Source organism: Acanthochromis polyacanthus, chromosome 3 (assembly GCF_021347895.1).
Source record: "Acanthochromis polyacanthus isolate Apoly-LR-REF ecotype Palm Island chromosome 3, KAUST_Apoly_ChrSc, whole genome shotgun sequence".
Taxonomy (NCBI): domain Eukaryota; kingdom Metazoa; phylum Chordata; class Actinopteri; family Pomacentridae; genus Acanthochromis; species Acanthochromis polyacanthus.
This window is the reverse complement of record NC_067115.1, coordinates 37391532-37400906: the sequence shown is the minus strand read 5'-3', so window position 1 is coordinate 37400906 and position 9375 is coordinate 37391532.

Below are 9375 nucleotides of genomic sequence, written 5' to 3'. Positions count from 1 at the left end.
TCATTGTGAAGGAGAAATTTGTGTGTCAACATGAACTTTACATCATCGCAGACTTCATGAATTTTCTGCGCTTCAAATGCTTTTCCAGAGCTGAAATGTATCATATGGTCAAATATGTTGTCCATGAAATTACTTCAAACCAGACCAACTTAAACATCATTTGCCTTCATATTTATCACATTTCAAGTCATTCTGATGAGGAAATTTGTGTGTCAACATGAACTTTACGTCATCGCAGTCTTCATGATTGTTCTGCGCTTCAAATGCTGGTCCTGAGCTGACATGCAGTTTGGTCAAATATGATGTCCATGACATTCCTTCAAACCAGAACACCTCAAACATCATTTGCTTTCATATTTGTCACATTTCATGTCATTCTGATGAGGAAATTTGTGTGTCAACATGAACTTTACGTCATCGCAGTCTTCATGATTGTTCTGCGCTTCAAATGCTGGTCCTGAGCTGACATGCAGTTTGGTCAAATATGATGTCCATGACATTCCTTCAAACCAGAACACCCTAAACATAATTTGCTTTCATATTTATCACTTCTCAAGTCATTCTGAAGAAGAAATTTGTGTGTCAACATGAAATTCACGTTAATGCAGGCTTCCTGAACTTTCTGCGCTTCAAATGCTGGTCCTGAGCTGAAATGCACAGTTTTATAAAATATGGTGTCCATGCAATTCATTCAAAAGCAGAACACTTTAAACATCATTTGCCTTCATATGTAGCACATTTCAAGTCATTCTGATGAAGAAATTTGTGTGTCAACATGAACTTTACATCATCGCAGCCTTCATGAATTTTCTGCGCTTCAAATGCTTTTTAAGAGCTGAAATGTATAGTTTGGTCAATTAAGTTGTCCATGAAATTACTTCAAATTAGACCAACTTAAACATCATTTGCCTTCATATTTATCACATTTGAAATCATTCTGATGAAGAAATTTGTGTGTCAACATGAACCTCACCTTACCGCAGTCTTCATGATTGTTCTGCGCTTCAAATGCTGGTCCTGAGCTGAAATGCACAGTTTGGTCAAATATGTTGTCCATACAATTTCTTCAAACTAAGTCAACACAAACATCATTTGCCTTCATATGTATCACATTTGAAGTCATTGTGAAGGAGAAATTTGTGTGTCAACATGAACTTTACATCATCGCAGACTTCATGAATTTTCTGCGCTTCAAATGCTTTTCCAGAGCTGAAATGTATCATATGGTCAAATATGTTGTCCATGAAATTACTTCAAACCAGACCAACTTAAACATCATTTGCCTTCATATTTATCACATTTCAAGTCATTCTGATGAGGAAATTTGTGTGTCAACATGAACTTTACGTCATCGCAGTCTTCATGATTGTTCTGCGCTTCAAATGCTGGTCCTGAGCTGACATGCAGTTTGGTCAAATATGATGTCCATGACATTCCTTCAAACCAGAACACCTCAAACATCATTTGCTTTCATATTTGTCACATTTCATGTCATTCTGATGAGGAAATTTGTGTGTCAACATGAACTTTACGTCATCGCAGTCTTCATGATTGTTCTGCGCTTCAAATGCTGGTCCTGAGCTGACATGCAGTTTGGTCAAATATGATGTCCATGACATTCCTTCAGACCAGAACACCCTAAACATAATTTGCTTTCATATTTATCACTTCTTTATGTCATTCTGAAGAAGAAATTTGTGTGTCAACATGAAATTCACGTTAATGCAGGCTTCCTGAATTTTCTGCGCTTCAAATGCTGGTCCTGAGCTGAAATGCACAGTTTTATAAAATATGGTGTCCATGCAATTCCTTCAAACCAGACCAACTTTAAACATCATTTGCCTTCATATTTATCACATTTCATGTCATTCTGATGAGGAAATTTGTGTGTCAACATGAACTTTACGTCATCGCAGTCTTCATGATTGTTCTGCGCTTCAAATGCTGGTCCTGAGCTGACATGCAGTTTGGTCAAATATGATGTCCATGACATTCCTTCAAACCAGACCAACTTAAACATCATTTGCCTTCATATTTATCACATTTCAAGTCATTCTGATGAGGAAATTTGTGTGTCAACATGAACTTTACGTCATCGCAGTCTTCATGATGTTCTGCGCTTCAAATGCTGGTCCTGAGCTGACATGCAGTTTGGTCAAATATGATGTCCATGGACATTCCTTCAAACCAGAACACCTCAAACATCATTTGCTTTCATATTTGTCACATTTCATGTCATTCTGATGAGGAAATTTGTGTGTCAACATGAACTTTACGTCATCGCAGTCTTCATGATTGTTCTGCGCTTCAAATGCTGGTCCTGAGCTGAAATGCACAGTTTGGTCAAATATGTTGTCCATACAATTTCTTGAAACTAAGTCAACACAAACATCATTTGCCTTCATATGTATCACATTTGAAGTCATTGTGAAGGAGAAATTTGTGTGTCAACATGAACTTTACATCATCGCAGACTTCATGAATTTTCTGCGCTTCAAATGCTTTTCCAGAGCTGAAATGTATCATATGGTCAAATATGTTGTCCATGAAATTACTTCAAACCAGACCAACTTAAACATCATTTGCCTTCATATTTATCACATTTCAAGTCATTCTGATGAGGAAATTTGTGTGTCAACATGAACTTTACGTCATCGCAGTCTTCATGATGTTCTGCGCTTCAAATGCTGGTCCTGAGCTGACATGCAGTTTGGTCAAATATGATGTCCATGACATTCCTTCAAACCAGAACACCTCAAACATCATTTGCTTTCATATTTGTCACATTTCATGTCATTCTGATGAGGAAATTTGTGTGTCAACATGAACTTTACGTCATCGCAGTCTTCATGATTGTTCTGCGCTTCAAATGCTGATCCTGAGCTGACATGCAGTTTGGTCAAATATGATGTCCATGACATTCCTTCAAACCAGAACACCCTAAACATAATTTGCTTTCATATTTATCACTTCTCAAGTCATTCTGAAGAAGAAATTTGTGTGTCAACATGAAATTCACGTTAATGCAGGCTTCCTGAATTTTCTGCGCTTCAAATGCTGGTCCTGAGCTGAAATGCACAGTTTTATAAAATATGGTGTCCATGCAATTCATTCAAAAGCAGAACACTTTAAACATCATTTGCCTTCATATGTAGCACATTTCAAGTCATTCTGATGAAGAAATTTGTGTGTCAACATGAACTTTACATCATCGCAGCCTTCATGAATTTTCTGCGCTTCAAATGCTTTTTAAGAGCTGAAATGTATAGTTTGGTCAATTATGTTGTCCATGAAATTACTTCAAATTAGACCAACTTAAACATCATTTGCCTTCATATTTATCACATTTGAAATCATTCTGATGAAGAAATTTGTGTGTCAACATGAACCTCACCTTACCGCAGTCTTCATGATTGTTCTGCGCTTCAAATGCTGGTCCTGAGCTGAAATGCACAGTTTGGTCAAATATGTTGTCCATACAATTTCTTCAAACTAAGTCAACACAAACATCATTTGCCTTCATATGTATCACATTTGAAGTCATTGTGAAGGAGAAATTTGTGTGTCAACATGAACTTTACATCATCGCAGACTTCATGAATTTTCTGCACTTCAAATGCTTTTCCAGAGCTGAAATGTATCATATGGTCAAATATGTTGTCCATGAAATTACTTCAAACCAGACCAACTTAAACATCATTTGCCTTCATATTTATCACATTTCAAGTCATTCTGATGAGGAAATTTGTGTGTCAACATGAACTTTACGTCATCGCAGTCTTCATGATTGTTCTGCGCTTCAAATGCTGGTCCTGAGCTGACATGCAGTTTGGTCAAATATGATGTCCATGACATTCCTTCAAACCAGAACACCTCAAACATCATTTGCTTTCATATTTGTCACATTTCATGTCATTCTGATGAGGAAATTTGTGTGTCAACATGAACTTTACGTCATCGCAGTCTTCATGATTGTTCTGCGCTTCAAATGCTGGTCCTGAGCTGACATGCAGTTTGGTCAAATATGATGTCCATGACATTCCTTCAAACCAGAACACCCTAAACATAATTTGCTTTCATATTTATCACTTCTCAAGTCATTCTGAAGAAGAAATTTGTGTGTCAACATGAAATTCACGTTAATGCAGGCTTCCTGAATTTTCTGCGCTTCAAATGCTGGTCCTGAGCTGAAATGCACAGTTTTATAAAATATGGTGTCCATGCAATTCATTCAAAAGCAGAACACTTTAAACATCATTTGCCTTCATATGTAGCACATTTCAAGTCATTCTGATGAAGAAATTTGTGTGTCAACATGAACTTTACATCATCGCAGCCTTCATGAATTTTCTGCGCTTCAAATGCTTTTTAAGAGCTGAAATGTATAGTTTGGTCAATTATGTTGTCCATGAAATTACTTCAAATTAGACCAACTTAAACATCATTTGCCTTCATATTTATCACATTTGAAATCATTCTGATGAAGAAATTTGTGTGTCAACATGAACCTCACCTTACCGCAGTCTTCATGATTGTTCTGCGCTTCAAATGCTGGTCCTGAGCTGAAATGCACAGTTTGGTCAAATATGTTGTCCATACAATTTCTTCAAACTAAGTCAACACAAACATCATTTGCCTTCATATGTATCACATTTGAAGTCATTGTGAAGGAGAAATTTGTGTGTCAACATGAACTTTACATCATCGCAGACTTCATGAATTTTCTGCGCTTCAAATGCTTTTCCAGAGCTGAAATGTATCATATGGTCAAATATGTTGTCCATGAAATTACTTCAAACCAGACCAACTTAAACATCATTTGCCTTCATATTTATCACATTTCAAGTCATTCTGATGAGGAAATTTGTGTGTCAACATGAACTTTACGTCATCGCAGTCTTCATGATTGTTCTGCGCTTCAAATGCTGGTCCTGAGCTGACATGCAGTTTGGTCAAATATGATGTCCATGACATTCCTTCAAACCAGAACACCTCAAACATCATTTGCTTTCATATTTGTCACATTTCATGTCATTCTGATGAGGAAATTTGTGTGTCAACATGAACTTTACGTCATCGCAGTCTTCATGATTGTTCTGCGCTTCAAATGCTGGTCCTGAGCTGACATGCAGTTTGGTCAAATATGATGTCCATGACATTCCTTCAAACCAGAACACCCTAAACATAATTTGCTTTCATATTTATCACTTCTCAAGTCATTCTGAAGAAGAAATTTGTGTGTCAACATGAAATTCACGTTAATGCAGGCTTCCTGAATTTTCTGCGCTTCAAATGCTGGTCCTGAGCTGAAATGCACAGTTTTATAAAATATGGTGTCCATGCAATTCATTCAAAAGCAGAACACTTTAAACATCATTTGCCTTCATATGTAGCACATTTCAAGTCATTCTGATGAAGAAATTTGTGTGTCAACATGAACTTTACATCATCGCAGCCTTCATGAATTTTCTGCGCTTCAAATGCTTTTTAAGAGCTGAAATGTATAGTTTGGTCAATTATGTTGTCCATGAAATTACTTCAAATTAGACCAACTTAAACATCATTTGCCTTCATATTTATCACATTTGAAATCATTCTGATGAAGAAATTTGTGTGTCAACATGAACCTCACCTTACCGCAGTCTTCATGATTGTTCTGCGCTTCAAATGCTGGTCCTGAGCTGAAATGCACAGTTTGGTCAAATATGTTGTCCATGAAATTACTTCAAACCAGACCAACTTAAACATCATTTGCCTTCATATTTATCACATTTCAAGTCATTCTGATGAGGAAATTGTGTGTCAACATGAACTTTACGTCATCGCCAGTCTTCATGATTGTTCTGCGCTTCAAATGCTGGTCTGAGCTGACATGCAGTTTGGTCAAATATGATGTCCATGACATTCCTTCAAACCAGAACACCTCAAACATCATTTGCTTTCATATTTGTCACATTTCATGTCATTCTGATGAGGAAATTTGTGTGTCAACATGAACTTTACGTCATCGCAGTCTTCATGATTGTTCTGCGCTTCAAATGCTGGTCCTGAGCTGACATGCAGTTTGGTCAAATATGATGTCCATGACATTCCTTCAAACCAGAACACCCTAAACATAATTTGCTTTCATATTTATCACTTTCTCAAGTCATTCTGAAGAAGAAATTTGTGTGTCAACATGAAATTCACGTTAATGCAGGCTTCCTGAACTTTCTGCGCTTCAAATGCTGGTCCTGAGCTGAAATGCACAGTTTTATTAAAATATGGTTGTCCATGCAATCATTCAAAAGCAGAACACTTTAAACATCATTTGCCTTCATATGTAGCACATTTCAAGTCATTCTGATGAAGAAATTTGTTGTCAACATGAACTTTACATCATCGCAGCCTTCATGAATTTTCTGCGCTTCAAATGCTTTTTAAGAGCTGAAATGTATAGTTTGCGTCAATTAAGTTTTCCATGAAATTACTTCAAATTAGACCAACTTAAACATCATTTGCCTTCATATTTATCACATTTGAAATCATTCTGATGAAGAAATTGTGTGTCAACATGAACCTCACGCTTACCGCAGTTCTTCATGATTGTTCTGCGCTTCAAATGCTGGTCCTGAGCTGAATGCACAGTTTGGCTCAAATATGTGTCCATTACAATTTCTTCAAACTAAGTCAACACAAACATCATTTGCCTTCATATGCTATCACATTTGAAGTCATTGGAAGGAGAAATTGGTGGTCAACATGAACTTTACATCATCGCAGACTTCATGAATTTTCTGCGCTTCAAATGCTTTTCCAGAGCTTAAATGATTATCATATGTTCAAATATGATGTCCATGACATTCCTTCAAGACCAGAACACCTTAAACATCATTTGCCTCATATTTATCACATTTCATGTCATTCTGATGAGGAAATTTGTGTGTCAACATGAACTTACGTCATCGGCGAGTCTTCATGGATTGTTCTGCGCTTCAAATGCTGGTCCTGAGCTGACATGCAGTTTGGTCAAACATGATGTCCATGACATTCCTTCAACCAGAACACCTCAAAACATCATTTGCTCTTCATATTTGTCACATTTCAAGTCATTCTGAAGGAGAAATTTGTGTGTCAACATGAACTTCACGTGACTGCAGTCTTCATGATTTTTCTCCGCTTCAAATGATCGTCGTGAGCTGAAATGCACAGTTTGAATAAAATATTCTGTCCATTCACAAATTCTTCCTTGATAAAGACTTGAAAAGTGATAAATTCCGCGCTTCAAATGCTTGTCCACAGCTGACATGCAGTTTGTCAAATATGCTGTCCAAACAATTCCTTCAAACCAGAACACCTTAAACATCATTTGCCTTTCATATTTATCCACATTTGAAGTCATTCTGATGAAGAAATTTCTTGTGTCAACATGAACCTCACCTTACCCAGTCTTCATGATTGTTCTGAGCTTCAAATGCTGGTCCTGAGAGGACATGCACAGTTTGATAAAATATGCTGTCCATCACATTCCTTCAACCAGAAACACCTTAAACATCATTTGCTTTCATATTTGTCACATTTCAAGTCATTCTGAAGGAGAAATTTGTGTGTCAACATGAACTTCACGTGACTGCAGTCTTCATGATTTTTCTGCGCTTCAAATGATCGTCCTGAGCTGAAATGCACAGTTTGATATTATATGTTTTCAAAACAATTCGTTCAGACCAGAACATCATTTTCTGGGCTTCAAATGCTTTTTTAAGAGCTGAAATGTATAGTTTTGTCAATTATGTTGTCCATGAAATTACTTCAAATCAGACCAACTTAAACATCATTTGCCTTCATATTTATCACTTCTTCAAGACATTCTGATGAAGAAATTTGTGTGTGAAATGAACCTCACCTTTCCGCATTCTCATGATTGTTTCTGCGCTTCAAATGCTTGTCCAGCGCTGAAATGCAGTCCTGGTCAGATATGATGTCCAATGACATTCCTTCAAACCAGAACACCTTAAACATCATTTGCTTTCATATTTGTCCATTTCATGTCATTCTGAAGGAGACATTTGTGTGTCAACATGAACTTCACGTGACTGCAGTCTTCATGATTTTTCTGCGCTTCAAATGTTCGTCGTGAGCTGAAATGCAGTTTGATAAAATATTTCCGTCCATGCACAAATTTTTCCTTGATAAAGACTTGAAAAGTGATAAATTCGGCGCTTCAAATGCTTGTCCAGAGCTGACATGCAGTTGGTCAAATATGCTGTCCAAACAATTCCGTCAAACCAGAACACCTTAAACATCATTTGCTTTCATATTTGTCACATTTCAAGTCATTCTGAAGGAGAAATTTGTGTGTCACATGAACTTCACGTGACTGCAGTCTTCATGATTTTTCTGCGCTTCAAATGAATCGTCCTGAGCTGAAATGCACAGTTTATAATATATGCTGTCCAAACATTTCCGTCAAACAGAACATCATTTTCTGGGCTTCAAATGCTTTTTAAGAGCTGAAATGTATAGTTTGGTCAATTATGTTGTTCATGAAATTACTTCAAACCAGACAAACTTAAACATCATTTGCCTTCATAGTTATCACATTTGAAGTCATTCTAATGAAGAAATTGGTGTGTCCAACAGAACCCACCTTACCGAGTCTTTCATTGATTGGTTCTGTCGCTTCAAATGCTGTGTCCTGAGCTGACATGCAGTTGGTCCAACTGATGTCCATGACATCCTTGAAACCAGAACACCTCAACATCATTTGCTTTCACTATTTGTCACATTTCAAGTCATTCTGAAGGAGAAAATTTGTGTGTCAACATGAACTTCACGTAACTGCAGTCTTCATGATTTTTTCTGCGCTTCAAATGATCGTCGTGAGCTGAAATGCACAGTTTGATAAAATATTCTGTCCATTCACAAATTCTTCCTTGATAAAGACTTGAAAAGTGAATAAATTCGCGCTTCAATGCTTGTCCAGAGCTGACATGCAGTTTGGTCAAATATTCTGTCCAACAATTCCTTCAAACCAGAACACCTTAAACATCATTTTGCTTCATATTTTCACATTTGAAGTCATTCTGATGAAGAAATTTGTGTGTCAACATGACTCTCACCTTACCGCAGCATCTTCATGATTGTTCTGAGCTTCAAATGCTGGTCCTGAGAGGACATGCACAGTTTGATAAAATATGCTGTCCATCACACATTCCTCAAACCAGAACACCTCAAACATCATTTGCTTTCATATTTGTCACATTTCATGTCATTCTGAAGGAGAAATTTGTGTGTCAACATGAACTTCACGTGACTGCAGTCTTCATGATTTTTCTGCGCTTCAAATGTTCGTTCTGAGCTGAAATGCACAGTTTGATAATATATGCTGTCCAAACA